General features: G+C 34.6%; 1 protein-coding gene across 12 annotated transcripts in view; it reads right to left on the bottom strand.

Annotated features, from left to right (window-relative positions):
- The window catches only part of GULP1 (GULP PTB domain containing engulfment adaptor 1), a 259003-nt gene that overhangs the window by 107702 nt on the left and 130930 nt on the right, over positions 1–20371 (bottom strand). The window lies entirely within an intron of this gene.

The raw sequence follows: 20371 nt of genomic DNA, 5'->3' as shown, positions 1-20371 counted from the left end.
TCATTTCATCCCATCTCCATCTTCTTCAGTTGAAACTGGCAGTGTTTTGCTAGAGTAGCTGATTAGGTGTGTAATTCACACAGATACTAATCTCATCAAAGGGCTGTTTGGCCATACCTTTGGTGTTCTCTGCTACATGGATTGGCTGAGAATTTTCCAAATCTTTAAGTACTGATTACTTTTTGCTTAACAAATTCATTTCATTCTCACATTTTACTATAATCAGTTAGAAGGAACCAAGCCCCTCCTTCAACATTTTGCTTAGAAATTCCCTCAGCTAAATATCCAATTTTATTGATTGCAAGTTTTACCCTCCACAAAACACTAGAACACAAATACAATTTGGCCAAGTTTTTTGCCACTTTATTACAATGATCACCTTTTCACCGTTGTTCAAAAAACATGTTTCACTTTTCCGAGACCTTATCAGAATGGCCTTTACCATTCAGATTTCTACCAACATTCTGTTCATGATTATCTATGTATTCTCTAAGAAGATGGAAACTTCCTCTCCAGCTCTCCTCTCACCAGAATCGTCTTTAGTAATCCCTTCAAAATACTCTGGGTTTCTTCTAGCATGCACTTCAAAACTCTTGTAGCTTCCCCCCATTACCCAATTCCAAAGCTGTTTCCACATTTTTAGGTGTTTGTTACAGCAGCACCCTACTTCTCAGTAACAATTTTTATTTTGGTCTGCTCAGACTGCCATAACAAGATACCATCAACTGGGTGGCTTAAACAACAGAAATTTATTCCTCAGAGTTCTAGAGGCTGGAAGTTTGAGAGTTATACTTTAGGGTGCCAGCATGGTAGGGTTCTAATGAGGACCTTCTTCCTGGCTTGTAAACAGCCACCTTCTGGCTGTCTCCTCACATGACAGAAAGAGAGAGGGCACTCTTGTCTCTTCTTGTTCTCATGAGGACACTAATCCCATCACTGGGGCCCCACCTTCATGACCTCATCTAAACCTAATTAGCTCCTAAAGGCTCTATCTTCAAATACCAGCACTCTGGGGGAGAGGGCTTCAACATATGAATTTGCAGGGGACACAAACATTCAGTCCGTAACACTCTCCATAAATCTACATAGCAACTGAAGCACAGCAGAGAAATTAATCTTTATCATAAAGTTGTTATTGCAGTGAAATTACTGCTATCTCTGTCCTTGCACTTCTACTCCCAAAGAAAAATTAAAATAGTTAATTGAATTATAAAATATTACTTGGCATTGTTTAGTAGACTTAGATAATGACACAATAATATCAATCTGTTATTCACCCCATACTTTACTCATCTTCTCATGATATATGCTATTAATACAAGATAGGTAGAGAATACATTTTAAGAATTAGAATGCCAAGATAATTATTCCATGTATATTAACAATATAACATGGTTCATTTTCTATGGTATGAAAGCTATTACTATTTTATATATATATAACAATTAAAATGACTTCATTTTCGGGCTTCCCTGGTGGCGCAGTGGTTGAGAATCTGCCTGCTAATGCAGGGGACACGGGTTCGGGCCCTGGTCTGGGAGGATCCCGCATGCCGCGGAGCGGCTGGGCCCGTGAGCCACAACTACTGAGCCTGCGCGTCTGGAGCCTGTGCTCCGCAACAAGAGAGGCCGCGATAGTGAGAGGCCCGCGCACCGCAGTGAAAAGTGGCCCCCGCTTGCCGCAACTAGAGAAAGCCCTCGTACAGAAACGAAAACTCAACACAGCCAAAGATAAATTAATTAATTAATTAATTAAAGGAAAAAAATGACTTCATTTTCTACAATTAATTTATTCATTCACTCAGAAATTATTTATTGATCTCCAGTTCCAGGCACTCTGCAAGACGCAAAGAAATACAATAAGGACAAAATATATTCTGTATTCTCGCAAGAGTTACTCTTCACCTAGAACCTAATAGACGTGATTATTAATTGATCATATCCTCAAGGAATAAGTGAAGATCAAAAACTAGCAGAAAAGGAATATAATGTATCCAAATGTAAGATTCAGCTTCTCTGGAAAAATAAAGAGACCAATACCATGATGTCTATTAGTCAGCAGATCAAATTCAGTATGCCTCTTCACTACCCAAATCTCATCACTTTTAGGTAGACATTTTCAACAATAGCAGACCATAACATATAAAGAGGCATTTAACACTATATAATTTTAAAATCCATGAAATTAAATAATATTGTGCTTTTTAAATTAAGAACAATATAATATAAGCTCTTTGGGGATGTACAGACAAAAAATAATAAACCTTAGAATAAGTGTATAAAGTTCAGTAGGCCAAATAAGGAGAGTATAAAATAACAGTACAATTCTATGACTCTAAAACACCAGAAGGATTGTTGCCTGCTCACAAAACATATAGATATAAATGTCAATGAATATCAGATAAGCCATTCTTGTAATATAAATAAAAAACAATAATTTCACTTTCCAAACACCATTCTTTAGCCTATTTATTTGATCTTATGGCACTCTACACTTCTTTGTAAAACAGATCTTACTTCCCCTCTCTATGCCCATGTATATAGTACAGTGCATGACGCTAAGTCAGCATTCAATATACTTACACTTGTTTAATGTATAACAATACATGTTTTGGGCTTACCTGGTGGTGCAGTGGTTAAGAATCTGCCTGCCAATGCAGGGGACAAGGGTTCAAGCCCTGCTCCGGGAAGTTCCCACATGCCGCGGAGCAACGAAGCCCATAGGCCACAACTACTGAGCCTGCGCTCTAGAGCCCGCAAGCCACAACTACGGACGCCTGCGTGCCTAGAGCCCGTGCTCCACAACAAGAGAAGCCAACGCAATGAGAAGCCCACGCACCGCAACGAAGAGTAGCCCCTGCTCTCCGCAACTAGAGAAAGCACGCACGCAGAAAGGAAGACCCAACGCAGGCAAAAATAAATAAAATAAATAAATAAATTTTAAAAAAATACATGCTTTAATGCACTCTATAGTTTACATAATAAGATATATGTTATTATCAACTTAACACATTAATAAGTTAAGAAATATAAGTTCTATATAAACCTATTTTACTTCCATTTACAATATAACATAAATCTTTCCACTTGGATAAACTTTTCGTAAAGATTGTTTTGGTGACTATATACACATGGATGCATCATTGCCCTATCATTAAACAACTATTATTTCTAAATTTTAGCTAAATATATACAAAGGCAATAATTTACATAAAAATTATCTTTTATTCATTTTTCCCATAAAATAGCATCCCAGAGTAAAAATCACTAGGTATAAAGTATTACTATTTAGGTTTTCTATTTTTTTTTAACTAAACATAAAGGGGTTGTAACAATTTACATGGCCATCAGTTATATGACAACACTCATTCAACTTCACATTCCCCGGGATTGACTATTGAATATTGTGTGTCTCTGTGTGTATTTGCATGTGCTATACTTTTTATGATCCTGTTTTTAAAATATAAAACTCTTTAAGATTAACAGTGCTATATGGTATGAAAACATACACTGATTTCCCAATGGTATTTAAAAAAAAAAGAACCACTGTCATTCAATAAATAATCCAAACCTTCCTCAGAAATTTATGTTGACACCTTTCCAAATATTAAATTCAGCTATGTAGATTTATTTAGACACTTTTGCTTCTGGCCAAGACAGAGTAACAGAGGCTATATTTCTCTTACCATCTGAAACACCTAAAAAATGAAACAAGAGGTATGAAACAATGACTGTTAAGACATTAGACATCAGGCAACAAAGGACAGTGATCCATGAGAGATGAAAAACAAATAAGGTAAGCCCTATGACTTCCCTGGCTTAATGCGTGGAGAAGGTTTCCAGACTATGGTCCAGGGAGGTGGAACTCAGGTGAACCCCAGCAATCTCCCTGAGTTTTGGAGATATTGCTGAGAATGTGGTGAAATGAAGGTGCCTATTTTGCAGTCAAGAGCACTGGAGAGGAAAGAACTCTACCGAAAGCACTAAAGATACCTGCAAAAAATCCTTCTTACAATTGAACTGAGTACTGATAATGACCCAAGACTGAGGAAAGAGCCACTCACAAAATTTAGAGAGAACAGTGCCTGTAGCTCACACAAGAACCAATAGCAAGGAAGGAAAATTTTGAATTCACAGAACTTCAATTAGATTACTAGGAAGAGTCTCACCTTATCAGCGGGGAAAAATTAAGGCTAGAATAAATGCTGCTTTGGCCTCACCTGACAAATCTTTAAAAACAAGACCCAAAAGAATCAAACTATTTCCAAGTAACTTCTCTATATCCCAAACTATGCTCAAAAAGATTTTAAGCTTAATTAGCACCCAACATGGTAAAATTCACGATACTTGGTATGCAATAAAATGTATGTGTGGGGGTGGGGTGGGGAGGGTGTATGGCTATATATATATATATATATATATATATATATATATCACATGCAAAGAAGCAGAAAAATACAACCCACAATGGGAAGAAAAATTAATCAAGACTGATCTACAAATGACCTGGATGATGGTAGTGGTAGGCAAGGACATTTAGATATGTTCCATATGCTCAAGAAGCTAGGAGATAGATTAAACAGATACAAAAAAACACCCAAATAGAACTCCTAGAAATGAAAACCACAGTGTATAAAATAAAAAATATACTATATGAGATTAATGGCAGGTAAGACATTGCAGAAGAAAAGAGTAGTGAAATTGAAGACACAGACATAGAAATTATAATGCAACACAGGAAAGAGTCTAGCTGGCAGGCAGGAAGGAAGAAACAGAGGGAGGGAGGGAGGGAGAAAGGAAGGGAAGGAGGAAAGGAGGAAGGAAGGAAGGAAGGGAGGGAGGGAGCAAGGGAGGAAGGGAGAAAGGAAGGGAAGGAAGGAAGGAGGGAGGGAGGGAGAGACAGAGGATCACTGAATTATGGAAAAACCTCTAGTGCTTGAATAGTCCCTGAAGGAGAGGAGAGAGTTAGAAAAATATCTGAGGAAAGAAAGGCTGAGAATTTTTCAAATGATGAAAAATATAAACCCAGAGATTCAACAAGCTTAAACCCCAAATATGAGAAACAAAAAGAAAACAACACCATGACACATCATAATCAAATTGCTCAAATTTAAGAACAAAGAGAAAATCTTAAAAAAGCAGCCAGAAAAAAAGACAGGAACGGAGGAACAAAGATTAGGACAGCAGCAGTTTTCACATCTGAAACCCTGCAAACTAGAAGACAGAGGAGCAACATCTTTAAAGTATGAAGAAGAGCAAAGCTTGATCAAGAAGAAACAGATAATCTAATTATATATGGGGAAAGGTAAGAGTGATTTTTTTTTCCTAAGGCCCATTTTGAATTTCTTTATAAAAAACTATTATATACATTTTTGCTTTTATCTTTCTTAAGGATCCAGAGGCAAGTAAGTAAGTCTGGCTATATTCAAAATACAAATGGAATATTTAAACATGATCAAGGAAAAAACTCATAATTCATAAATTATTCATAATGTATTGAAATATTACCACTCCAAGTTTAAAGCCAGTTGGGGGTTTTAAACCTCCAAATAAAAATTTTTAAATACATTATAAACATTAATGGCAGATGCCATTAGATGAATTCTTTTAATCCCAAATTTTAAGTAAAAATCAGTAATCCCATTGACAAAGCACCATGAGGCCACTTGGTATTCATTTACTCTATAAATTTAACCTTTTTAGGCCTAATTTTAAAACAAGCTTGAAGCCAACAATCATTTTTTTAAAATAAATCCAGCATATCCAAGTTTGAAAACTATTTACCAAAGGAAATCCACAGATATTTATAATTTAGTTTAGAAGAAGTTTAGAGTGACTTTTTAATGAATGGCAGTTTCCTGCTTTGCAACCTGCTGCCCAAGCTCTTGTTTTAAAAAATTGTCACACTGTTATGACTAAAGAAACTCTATATGGTATGAATATTAAAAGCTGTAAAGCAGCTGCCTCTGAATTTCATTTTTATCCTTAGGAGTACATTTAATATCATATTTTCCTTGAATTCTTTCAAGGTTAAAAGAAAAAAAACCCTCAATATTGATTAAAACATTGTTCACATTAATATGTCATACATCACCTTATAATCCTGTTCACTAAGAGAACAGAGATGATGCTAAAATAATGAAGACTAATCATTAGGTTTAGTTCTTGGCAGGATGGTAAATTAGGTGAAGTTAAAAAAAAAAAGTTCTTTCTCATGTGAATGCATATAAGATGCATTTTTTTACTCTCAAAACTTCTGTGTGCTTTTTGAATATATAATCCAGGAAGGTAATCCTGAGATAATGTCAGACAATTTTAGATCCTGCATTAACTCCTCCACATTGCTAAATACTCTAAAGCAGTTGGAACTTCATTGCTTGACATGGTAAGGGAAACTTCCAAAATCCTCCTGGGAGAACTCAGCTCATTTTTGACTCTCTTCTGGATCTAATTAGTGTCTATTGTAAAGGTTCTCTGCTTAAAACTCCCAATTGTAAGACATCTTATAATATTCTTCTTCACTGTATTGTAGGACTGTAATTTGCAAAGGGCTCTTTGCTTTTGTAGATCATTACTAAGTGCAGCCGAGAAAACTAACCAGTGCACAAACTGAGACATTTCAAGGAGGGAGAAGTCACATGATACGTGTTTAAGAGGCTATATATTTATAATTTACTAAGAAATAGCAGCATTAGTGTTTTCTGAAATTCCTTAACTTGGGATATAAATGCTTATCGTTATTTTCATTTTTTTATAATATTGACCCGTATCTCTTAACACTGATAAAAAAAATCCTTCGCCCTTCCAAAAGATACATTTCAAGACCACATTATTTGACAAGCATTATAGGAGTGGAAAAGTAAAAATAAGTAGCACATGGTCCCTGCCTTCAAGGAACTTATCATCTTTGACAGGTAGGCGAGAATGGGTATGGGGCTCTATGGATGGGGACGAGCCCTATAAAAGAGGTAGATACCCCTGAAAGAGAGAGGAGGAAGCACGGAATGGCTGTTTCGCTCACAGGGGCAGCTTCAGAGTGTATGTGAACAGTCACTTCCCAAATGGGCAAAGGCTAAAGGTGAGGCGGGGGGAGGGTTTCAGGTTGTAGGGCGGAGCACGTGTGGCGCATGCTGATTAGGGCAGAGGACTCCTAGCCACACTGCTAATCGCCTTCGGGGAGCCATCCACTGGCCCTCCCCGAGGCTCCCAACCAGACTATTGTGCAAAACACCCTTGACCAGGAGGGGAGGAAGGTCTAAGGACAGCTTTAGCGCTTGATAATGTGGCCAACTCTTCAGAATGGCTTATATATGAGAAAACCTTGACATATGAGGTCCAGAAATACCAGGTCTATGGAACAAAATAAAAAGGGCCTGAATTTCTTCCAATGCCAAGAGTGAGGTCAAAATAAAGGCTACAATGAATCAGAGAGAAAAATAGGCACATACAGCCTATTCTTACTGAAAGCTATGAAATTTGAACCACTTTATTCTAACAATAACATTTTCTATTGTAAGAGGATTTGAATGAAGTATATTCAAAAGTCGTTTCCAGAGCTAAGCATTGTGCAGTAGTATCCGGGCAATAATTATGGCAAAGCTGGGATACCACAAAACTCTGTGCAGGGACTGAGTATCGGCCTGGTGGTGGCGCTGCCACTCACCCCCTCCAGAATAAGGTTGTGCCCTTTCAACCAAAAGAGAGAAAGCTCCAGGGAAGGAGATGTAGCGGAAATCTCAAACCACCTGAGCAATCCCTGGGGCATGATAAGTATCCCAATATACTTCCACAGGTGTCTATAAAATCCTGAGCTTTACTTGGGCAGGCTTGTAGCAGTGTGTTTCAATAACTAGATCGAGATTTTTCATGAGAACTTCATCCAATGATCAATGAACTATTTCTCTCCCTGGGTTATCTTATGTTCTTAATGGGAGGTCAGTTACCTTTCTCTAAAATGAAATAATCACAACAATAAATAAATTATGCTAAGAGAAATATTTTAAAGACAAAGTATTGAAACAAACATTATTTACAAAAGAATACACATGGCTCTCCTATATGTGGACCTAAAAGTAACCTAGGTTTAGCTTCATTTTAAAGGTTAGGCTTTGAAGTTCTTTGTACAAATACTACTCAACATTCTCCCCTTTTTTAAAACTCACAACAATACACTGTCTCTCTTTTTTATTTTTATTGTACACAAAAGAATTATATCTTTTTAGACCTGCTGTTTTCGTCATTTCACCGAACACTTTGATATCTAACTGTGAGTGAGAACTTGTGGGATCCCATTACTGAGGTAACATTATCTTTGGCAAAACTGTCTGAATTCCTTTGAAAGACTAGAATAAAACAGCTTGACTGCTCAATTAATGCTATTATAGTCTAGGACTCAAGACAATGGATTTTAAGACTAGAATTTGTAAAATATATATTGTTTTAAGATTCAGTTGATCTCTACAGACAAAGCAACAATATAAAAATTTTTACATCAGTTTCAAATTTTCTGCCTTTTATTAGGGTATTTCACTTGAAAGGATTTTTTTCATTTAAATGTCTTGCTTTAATGTGATCTTTTTTTTTGACATTTTGTATGGTAAGCAGTTTTTATCCTTACATTAAATTCTAACAATCAGGAATTTATAAATGTTCATAGATTTGCCATTTTAATCACTTTATACAGTTTTAAGATAGAGAGACAGAGGGAAATTATTCCTTTTACCAGTTCTTACATCAGCCCTGGAAGAAACTTCTCATATCTTTTCACCTGATATCTAGAGCATCTCATAACCTTAGTGGCTTCGTTAGGAGGGAATTGATGGGCAGGAAATCTAATACTCCAAAACAGAGCCTCCAAATATTTCCACTCGAAAATTATGTTTTCCTTACTGTTAGAGGCATTACTGTTACTCTTAGAGGCACTACACTTGCCTACACGCAATACTGCTTTGACCACAGTTAATAATGCATTCTGCCTCTGCGACTACAATCAAAACTTCCTATTTTTAACTTTAGTGGGACTATGGTAATCTTAAATCTGCTGGTCTCCTTCCTGTGGGCTTTCTACCAGACTTTCCCATCTAGCTGCCAAAACACTTCTCCTCAGAAATCTCTTTATCTTCATCACCATCTTGACCATGTTGAACTTTACCCTAGCCCTGAGACCCTGGAAAATAACAAAGATTAAGGAAATCCCCCATCCCTCTGTGTTCTGGAAATGGCTTGCTACAAAGAACCACCCTTCCCCACATGACTTAGATAAGATTCAGGGCACTCCCCTGTTTATCCAGGACAAGGCCAGACTTTGACCCTCCAAATTCCCATTCTTTGCTTCATTAATGATTAGCTGAAGTGTTTATGCCACTGACCAATCTGGACAAAAGACCTGCTACCTTGATTTGACCAAACTTTAGCTAAGCTTCTCTCCTTCCCCCAGGCTCCTGTGACCCACTCTCAGCCTAGCAGCCTCAACCCTTCCTTCATAGTCTCTTCTAAGAAGAGGCTGACCTCGGAGTAAAGCATTCTCTGGTCTATTGTCCCCAGTTGTACCATCCTCACTCATCCTACCTTCCCACCCACATCCCATTCTTTCCAGCCTTGGTTACTCCTCCTTATAAGAGAAAAGCCCTTTTCTGCCTAGCCTTTGAGATGCTTGCTGATCCTATGCTTGGCATATTCTCCCTACCACAATCATCCACTCCCCTTATTGCAGTAATCTTTTCAAATAAGGTCTCTCCTTATCTAAATCTGAATTTATGTTTTATTTGACACTCCATTTAATCATATTCACAAGGAGTTCTGGCAACTAACATCAACCTACTTCATTGAATTAATTTGCAAACTTTCATTTGAATATATCTACTCAAATGGAGCTAGCCCTCTCATTCTCTTGCACTCATGGGTGCTTTCATTTCAGCATCAAATGAAATGCAAAATCATTTTGCAATACTAGAAAAGTAAATGAATCTTAGTTTTTAAAATTTTGTTACTTTTGCATCCCTAGCAGCATCTAGTTCATACCCAGAGTAAATATCTGTTTAATTACAAAGTGAATTAACAAATTGTTTTCTAAAACAATATACATTTTATTGTAATACAACATATATCTTAGCTCCCAAAATCTGTTGAAAATGTACAACTAATTTGAAGATATTTTGTTAGGAAAATTTCTAAGATTGTTCAGTAATCCGATTAACAAAGCTACAATCTTACCTTATTACATATATAGCACAGGATTGTGATAAATTATGCAAAAAGACAATGCACTTACCTTTTCATCAAAGAAAACATTATAAACAAGCTTATAATGAAAATAGCCATGATCATTCTCTGACATAAGAACTATTTCCTTTGTTAAACAGAAAGAAATCTATTGAAATAATATATTTGCTGAAACAATATAAATTAATGAATAATTTGATAAAGCCATGTATATTTTCAGACTGGAGTCCAGCAAACACTGTGAGTGTTCCAATACCAAAAACATGAAGAAAAAATTTACTCTAATAAGGCAAATATTCTTTATTTAGGTTAAACTTTTCATAGAAACAACATTCTAAGAATAAAAGGAAATGAAGATAGTATCTACCAAAGGACAAAGGAGGAAATATTTGTAAGTGAGAAAAGAGTAAGAAGTTATTAATAAGTGAACCAAATGGAAAATATTAGTATGAAAATATAATGTCTGAAATTGTAAAAAGCCATAAAAATGGACTAAGTTGCAGAATAGGTAAAATTTATAGATGAATTACTGAGCGCAAAGATTAAATGGAGAAACTCTCCTAGGGGACTACAGAAAAGAGTGAAGGGATATATCAAAGAAATACTGAGAGACTTAGAGGATAGAAATAAAAGTGCCAAAATCTAGATCCTGGGAATACCAGAAAGAAAAATAAAAAGAGAGAAAAGATATAGTTTAAAAAAATTATGAAGTGAATTTTCACAGAATTAAAATTGATTATGAAAAATGTCAAATTGAAAGTTTCAGACTTAAGCATATTATACTGTTTACTTAAGCATATTATACTATTTACATATTTATACTATTCTAAAATTTAGAATAGTAAATGCAAGACAAAATATACAATACATGCAGGCAGAAATAGATTGCCTAAAGAGCAAGAAGCACCAAATTAATAATAAACTTCATAACAGTAACAAAGGATGCAAAAAAGATAAGCAATATTTTCAAGGTATTCTGAAAGAAAAGAACTTTGAACTATGAATATTATATGGAGTAACTATAATATAATATAATGTGAGGGAGTAATAACTACATTGAAGACAAACAATGCATCAGAGTTATTATCACTGAAAACGTACTTTTTTAGTATTCTTTGGTACTGGGGGGGCTTAGGATTTCAACATACGAATTTTGATAGGACACAGTTCAACTCTTCACAGCTACTGTGAGATAGTGTATTTAAAATAATCATGTGGGACTTCCTTGGCAGTCCAGCGGTGAAGACTTTGCCTTCCAACGCAAGGGGTGTAGGTTTGATCCCTGGTCCAGGAGCTAAGATCACACATGCCTCTTGGTCAAAAAACGAAAACATAAAACAGAAGCAATATTGTAACAAGTTCAATAAAGACTTTAAAAATGGTCCACACCCACCCAAAAAAAAAAAAAAACCTAAAAAAATAAATAAATAAAATATAATAATCATGATAATATGAGGTTTATGCCAAGAATGCAAGGATTGTTCAGTATAAGAAGATTTGCCAATATAATTAAGCACATTAACAGGCTGATTGAGAAAAGATGTAATTAACTCAATAAATGCACAAGAAACTTTTTTCAGTTTGAAAAAATTTTACAGAATAAAAAAGAAACAAAATATCCCTTAACAAACTAGAAAGGATGACAATCTTCTTCACTTGGTAATCTTCACCATCTATCACACTTAATGGAGAATATTAAGATACTTTTAAGCCTGGGAGCAAAATAAACCTTGTACCATGGTACCAAACGTACTTGCTCCTCCTATAGCAGGAAAGTAAAAGATATGAGTGTAATGAATGGAAGGGATGAGATAAAACTAATATTAATTACAGATGATATGACTACCCATCTTTTAAAGTCTGCAGAATGTCTATTAGAATTAATACTGAGAGTTCAGCAAAATTGCCAAATACAAAATCAACTTACAAAAATGAATAGTATTACTCTATACCTATAATAGCTAGCATGATCAAAAATGAAATATTATTCACTATAGGAATAAAACTATAAAGTATCTTGGAAATTAATATTAAAAATTCTTAAGATTTCTATGGAGAAAACAATTTAAACTTGTATATAAACAAAGATAATTTACACAAATGGATATATTTTTGCTCTGAACAACATAACTTAATGTTATAAAAATATCAATTATTTCCCAAATAATTTATATATCCAAAACATATAATCAAAATTTCCAACTGGATTTAGTAACTTGTGAAAATGCATTGCATATAAAACTTACAGTAATTTACTTTACACTTATTCTAAAATTATTTATTCTTCCATATAAATGTCCACACAAAATTTCCTCCATATGTTTTAGCATCTGTCTAAACTTATTCTAATATTTATATGATATAATAAATGTTTAGAAATAATTAAATTACCCTTTTAAAAAAGCTTAAAAAGAAATCCTAAGTGATATAAAAACATATATATTGTAAAATTATTGTAATAAAAACAGTAATAACATTAGCAGGAAATCCAAGAAGTGGATTGGAATAAAGAGTTCATAAATATCCCAGAGAGATGGGATCTTAATTCTGATTAAGGGTAGAATCTTAATATATGATTAAGAGGACATCATAAATCCAAGGATATGCTCTTTAACAGACGGTATTCAGAAATTTGGCTCATACGGAGGGGAGAAAAAAAAACATTTTATCCCTAACACTACACAAAGTTGGGATCCAAATGCGTTAATAACTTTATGAGTAAGAAAAAAAGCCTATAAAATATAAGAAAATATAAAAAGAATATCATTTTGACCTAGAGCAAGAAAAGAATTTCTTGAAAAAAAATATGCAAAAATAGAAATAAATTTGATTACATCATAATTAAAGATTTAATTTCAGAAAAGGTAACCATGAAAGAGGTAATCAACAAATGACAATTCTGAGAAAAGATATGTTCTCTCTCAAAATCTGATAATAAGTAATATCTAAAATATACAAAGACTTTCCTAAAAATCAATTTTAAAAAGTCAGTGACTGCCCCCCCAAAAAATGGACAAACAATAAGAACTACCAATTTGTTGAACAACCCAAAAGGCTAAGAAGCATATAAATGGATGCTCAAACTTATTAGTAATCACCAAAATTCAAATTTAAACCATATTACTTTATATTAATTTGACTGGCAAAGTTAGAAAATTGTATAATGCCAAGTATTGGTGATGTTGAGAGATTATAACAATGGTTCTCATATTTACGTGCTCATTAGAATCACCTAGGAAGATTAAAAACTATTACATGTCAAAAATTCACTCTGTCTATATCAATCAGAATATAGGCTCCTGACTTTAATATTTTTAAAGAACCCTCCTGGTAATTCTAACATGCAAGGAGAGTTGAAGAAAACTAGGATATAGTAACCTTCAGGCACTAATGGGGACAATTTATAAATAGCGTGGCTCATTTGAAGAACAATCTATAGTGCTTAAACAAATTTAATGTTCACATACCCTATAACTCAGAAACTCTGTTCCTGAGTATTCATCCCAAAGAAATTCTCACAGGTCCACAAAGGACTTCTGTGAGAAATCTCATTAATGTTTGAGGTGGTAAGGGGCTGGAGGCATTCTGATTGTCTATCACCAGTAGAAGAGACAGGCAAAATGTGGCAGGGGTACATCAAGGAGTACTCTGTAGAATGGTCAATTGAAAATGATGATTAAATGTGTGCATAACAAAATGAGTGGATCTTAGAAACAATGCTGATTACAACAAAGAAGACGGTGAACCAGATAACCCCCAAATTAAACAATGCTTATATACAAAACAATACCAATTTTAAAAGAATAAATACAAACAAAAAAATATGTACATGAAACAACTGAGTATGCTGAAGAGGGGGAAAGGGATAAAAAATGGGCATAAAAGGTAACAAATCAGAAGAAAGACAGTGACTTTGAACAGCCCTAAGGAGTATGATTATTTCAATACCTTGCACCTGTTATCAATATATAAATCTTGGTACAAGGCTGGCACTATCATGCCATTCTTCTTTATTCAGTCACCCAGGGTACAGGGAGTCTTGTGGTACATCTATGGGGTGATGTCAGCGGCCCTGCCCTTCAGTACAGGAAAATGCCGAAGCTCATTTAAGATTGGAAAAAATTACCTTCCATACAACGGAGGCATCTAGACTGGGCCCTCCTGGCTACTCGTGTTCCTTTTATTCCTTGTCCTTTGATACCTTGTAGCAGCTGTTTCAGCTATTTTCTACGCTCATCAAATCATATGCTAGGAGATAACTTTGCCTCCTACTTTACTGAGATGATTGATGTCAGCCCGTTCATACCCCTTCATTTTTCTTCTATCTCCATTAGTCAATTGGGCAATGGTGATTACCCACTTTAAGGTTGAGATCCAAATACCCAGTCATCAATCTCTGCCTATTCTCTTCACCTTCTCTCTTATCTCAGGGGAACTGGAACATCTTCCCACTCCCTACACTTGTGCTCTTTGTTCTACTTTAATCCCAGTTCTTTCTAATTCTTGAGCATCATTAACATCCTCACTCCACCAAGAGATGGAAATCATTAGAGTTACAGATTTCTCTTTTAACTTTTGCCACAAAGATTTTGAAATTCTGGTTACTTTTTCCACTGTGTCATGTCTTCAGACCCTTTGCAATATTTTTTTATTTATATTTCAAAGAGAGAGCTAACCAGTCTAATTGATGGATGGATATGGAAAGTAAGAGAAAGGGAGTTCAAGGACAACAAATTTCTTTTTTCTTTTTAGCTGAGTAAATCATAGTACATTTATTGAGAAGGGGACACTTGGGGAAACAAAGGTTGGAAAATGGAATTCAAGACTTGTTTCCGATATGTTAGTTCTGAGATATCTATTAGACATCTAAGAAGTTGAGTGAATGGTTAGATATAGGAGTCTGGGACTGGCAGGCAGGGTAGGAGTAGAAATATAATTTGTGAAGAAACCAGTTTATAGATGATGAGGTCAGCTAGGAAGTGCGTATAAATGGAGAAATGATAATTGAGCCCACGGGCATGCCAGATTTTATAAATTAGGCAGAATAAGAAGATTAAGCTGGGAGATGGTTAAGAAACAGCCCCTGAAGTCAAATGAAAACCAAGAAATTGTGCAGTTCTGGCATCCAAATGAAGAAATTTTCATTAAGAGAAGATTAAATAATACTGACATGTCTACAAAGGGGAAATCTGAGAAATGGCTATCGGTTTCACAACATGGAGATTATCAGTGACTTTTGCATTGTAGTTTCAGGGGTGAAGGGGCTAAGACAGCTTGATTGGTGTTGGTTCACGAGAGAACAAGAAGTGAGGGAGTAGAGAAAGCAAGTGGAGAAACTCATGGAATTCTTCTATAAAGGGAAGCAAGAAATAAGGCAGGACTTAAGGGTGACGAACTCAAGGAATAGATATTAATTGGGTACTACTGCATGTGTATTTGGGCTGATGGGAAAGTATCTTTAACGGGAGAAAATTGATGATACAGAAAAGAGAAGGAGTAAATGCAGGAACAAATTCCTTGAACAGGCATTCATAAAGAAATATGGTTGAATCCACAAATGAAGTGACTGTCCTTAGATAAAAGGAGAGGTAGTTCACTCATAACAGAAAGGAAGTCTGAGTCATTGGAACATATAAAAATCCTTGGTAGTTCAGTAGATTTAGTGGTGAGAAAAATATGGAATTTCTCATCTAATTGCATGTATTTTATCAGTTAAATAAAAAGCAGGTTCTTACCTCTGAGTGAGGAAGATGAAGGGATGTAAGGATTAAAGAAGGGAAAAGAAGAGGAGAAGAGGGGTCAGAAAATACTCATCTCGAAGAAAAGAGCAAATTGAAGAGATAAAGCAGTTGAATTTCTGGGCATTTGTAATGATCTGATGAGGACTTCAGTCTAAACATAAAGTCAGACTAATCAGCATATGAGTTTTTGTGTGTATGTGTGTTTGTTTCAGCCACATGACCTACTTAAGCGTAGAAGAGTTCGGAGTTGGACTATAAAAATCTTGGTTGGTGAGAACTGCAGAAGATAAAATGAGAAAATACTTTTAAGCAAGGTGGGTTTGAAAAGTTTATAAATATGTTAGGGAAGAACAGTCTCTTTCTAGTCCTTGGCATTTTTAATATCTAACAAGGAGACTTGAACCATGTGATGTGAGTTCATCTCCTTATTTTGCATTTTTGTATCATAGAACTGCTGTCAGGCACAACCTGGTCAGCTAGCTCTGCTTTCAGTGCAGTGACCTGGAGGTGAAAAGCCTCCTCATTTTGCGATTTCTCTGCAGAAACACACAACTTGCTTCTGGATTTGGTGCTTGCTTTCCTTTCGTTATTCTTAACATATAAAAAGAGGAGTCATGAAAGCATAAGCTTCAGATTTAGTGACAACCAGACAGAGAACAAGTCCGTCTGGGAATAACAAGAATGGTTGGTCCATAGCCTTCTTTTATTTAGAAAGCTAAGTGTGAGTATTAGAATATATTAAATATTGTAGTGTGTGAGTATTAGAATATATTAAATATTGTAGTGTGTATACTTACTTTTAATGGTCCAAAATTATAAAAATACTCAAATAATTACAAAACCATTCATCTTAATTCTACACATCTTCATTTTTTAAAATTTACTCTACTCATTAGAGAATTATTGTATTCTAAACATAATATTTAAAAGCATAAATTGAGGTCCATCTATCTTTGCTTTTAGATTAAAACTTTAATTTACTGTATGTTATGACATACATTTCTATCTTGCATAGAAACCAAGTGCTTCAGTGGATTTGAAATGCCTTGATGCAATTTAAATTTTATTCCTCTTTCTCCTAGTACACCCTAGAAGGGATATCAAAGATAAAAAAATAAACTGAGAAGAGAGGTAAGATGTACATTTCCCAGTGAACTTCTTTACAAAGTGTAGAGCAAAGAACACTTTACAAACATTGTGCTTTCAGTTATGGTATTAATATTGAGAATAATATTAATATGGAGAATAAGAAGCCTAAATTAAAATAAGCATTTTTTTAAATTATGGAAATATTGGCAAAGTATAAACACATTTTAAGTACTGGAATTTATCCACTTAACTCATCTAACAGAATCATAAGCAGATAATCATTACTTAATGATAAAAATGCAGTATATACACCATTACAAAGAAGTCCTGTCTTGGTGGAGGTGAAATCAAAACGTTCTTTCACAGAGAAACAAATCTGGAGTTTTCTCATGTTCCCCAGTGCTTTTTTTTTTTTTTCTATTAACATTCTGTTCTCATAATGCAAACCGTATGTGACAATATGCAGCCCAACTCATTCCCTTAACATTACACAAATGTGCTCACTCAGCAGTCCAACAAAGTGACTGAATTGTTGTGAATGTCTTTGATCATTTCTATGCCAATGTTGGCCAGGTAAAGTAAAACAACAATGTGTCTTTCCTTTGCAATGTATAATGTTTTTTAGATCATAAACTGTTAGAAAAAAATCAGTAGAAAACTAGTTCTTAAAAAAATTTAAATTCAGAAATCATCAACCAAAATATAAGGTCAATAGTTAAGACACTGGTGCTGCTTTTGTTTTAAGCTAAAAAGAGTCACTGCATTCCGCAGTTTAAATGAGTGCATGTACTCATTTACTAACTTGAGTGATTTGCTACAAGGAAAGGTAAAACCTCTTCCTTGCTTGGGAGAAATCAGGAACTGAGAGAGCGGAATGTTGCTGAAGCTTAATGATCTTCAGCTGTGAGACAGATGGCGCTTCAGGCTGAATTGGAAATCTTTTTGAATAGTGAAGTTGGAGCTCCCGAAACATGGAGGAATTCTACCCTTGCTTCTGCTGGGTTTGGATTATGGAAGAACAATTCCTTCTGAAAGTTTAATAAGTCCAAATATACCTACTAAACAGAAAACATCTTTCCATTAGAAAAGAAATCTCATGTTCTCATACCTTCTATTGCTTTTATATTAAGAAAAACATTCTAAATTGAAGAGAGTTAAAGAAAATGATAGTGATACATCTTAGTCCACAGATGCACTGATTTTTGCCATTGAGAAAAAATATATAATTGCATATATGCAATGTATATATTTATATAGTGATTAAACAAGCACTGCTTTTTTAATATTAGAGAGTCACTACAAAATTTGCATGGTCAACTAGTTTCTTCTCTCTAGTTGTTCCATATCACAATTATTCTTCTAACTCAAAATACTAACTAGAAATTGATAAAAAATATAGTATAACTATGTGTAATTTAACTGCATTAAGTACATACATATAGTATGTACTTAATGCTCGAATATTATTCATCATAAACCAATAAACAATTACATATTTTAAATATTAAGATTAAAAACAGTAATTTGATAACAAATAAATCTGAATCTGAAAGTTTCTACTTTATCTATTGAAAACAGAATTATTTTTGTCATATTCTGGAAATTCTAAATCACCTGGTATGATGCCAGAAATATAGTGCAAGAACACTAAAATATCTTTCTTAATGGTATTGATGATAATATAATACATATTTTCAGTGTTTTTTATATTATATACATTATTATATTATTTTAGGTAATCATCAATTTGCATATTAAACCATACATATTGCAACACTGGTTAGATTTAGAGAAATTGAATTAGCTGAAATCTAAATGTATACTATTAGGAAAGAAGAAGGGAAGGAAAAGCGAATCAGAGACAGAACAACTTTCTAAATACCTGATGATGAAAAAAGAAACTCTATAGAGGCCATCTGAACTACTGCTATACTTCCTTTAAAGTTCAAGCAAAGCCAATTTCTCACTGAATTTGCCAATAATGTGGCATAATTCATTTTGGTCATAGTCTCGTATAACCCTTCGAATGCATTATTTCCAGGGCATGATTCCAAGACTCTGAATCCTAGAGTAGGGATGGCAATTGCTCTGCAATCCTTCGCATTAGCAGAAATGCATTCTCATTTGGTAGACCTATAGCAGAAATATCCATTTTAATTTTCTAGCTTTATCGTTGTTGCTGCATACCCTGCACTACACACACCAAGCCAACGGAAGCGATGATATCTCACAATGCTCAAGCCATCTGTATTCTCATACTGTTATATGTTGAGTTCCATAATGCTGTTACTAGAAGTATATTTACTACCCAATTAGTATTCATTCCACACTTTTTCTTTAGCGAGAAAGATACATAGACATATGGGGAGGCAGGCCAAAGCTGAGGCTCACAGACAGAGATTCAATGGGGGGTGGAGAGGAATACAGAGAGAACTTATGGACGAAGGAAGAAGAAAAAATAGTAAAACAAATTTCCTATCCCTGAGGTTAACTTTACTATATGATGAGATAAATGAAAGCAGAGTTACTATAAGGGCTAACATATTTTTACAGGATAAATATTCTGTTTCTCTGCAAGGCTGGGGAAAACAAAGGTGGGACATGATAAACACTAAATTTAAGAATAATGTGTGATTCACCAAACATCTACTGTGTGCCTATTTTGTGTCAGGCTCTGTATAACTAGGTGCTTCACATATGTTCTTGTTATATACGGCCATTCTCTGAAGCAGGTAATACTATTTATAGATGAGTATGCGGAGATCCATGTAGTTTTAAATATTCCCAGATCAACAGCTGGTAAGAGACACATTAAATATATAACCCTGGGTCTTATAATGGCAAGTTCAGAGACTTTTACACTATATTACAAATACCATACGAATGAATATATCTTTGTCTGGAAGGTAGATAGGAAATATATTTATTACATAAATATTTCTGTTTTTAATTTATTCATTTTTTAGTGATGTGGGGGAAACAGTTTTTTTGATGGTATGTGGAACTAAAATTGGGGTTGCAAAGGAAGAAAAGAATATAGGTCCTGATTGATTGCAATAATGTAGGTCAAAGAGTTATACAGATATTTCTTAAAACTAGATAAGTTATAATTAGCAGTGCTACTTCACACATGCTATCAAACTATCTAAACTTTTTATCACAGATCTTCTAGGGTGCTCATAATTTTCTCTTTCACCACTATGAGATCAAAATATCTGAGAAATTCCACTATCTCAGAATCCAAACCATATCTCTCTGACTTTACCTCTTATTACTTGACTTGACACAGACTACATGCTCTGATGTTTCCAATTATGTGTT

Source organism: Balaenoptera musculus, chromosome 7, assembly GCF_009873245.2.
Source record: "Balaenoptera musculus isolate JJ_BM4_2016_0621 chromosome 7, mBalMus1.pri.v3, whole genome shotgun sequence".
Taxonomy (NCBI): Eukaryota; Metazoa; Chordata; class Mammalia; order Artiodactyla; family Balaenopteridae; genus Balaenoptera; species Balaenoptera musculus.
The sequence above is the reverse complement of the archived record's forward strand: the minus strand, read 5'-3'. Positions and strand labels throughout refer to the sequence as shown.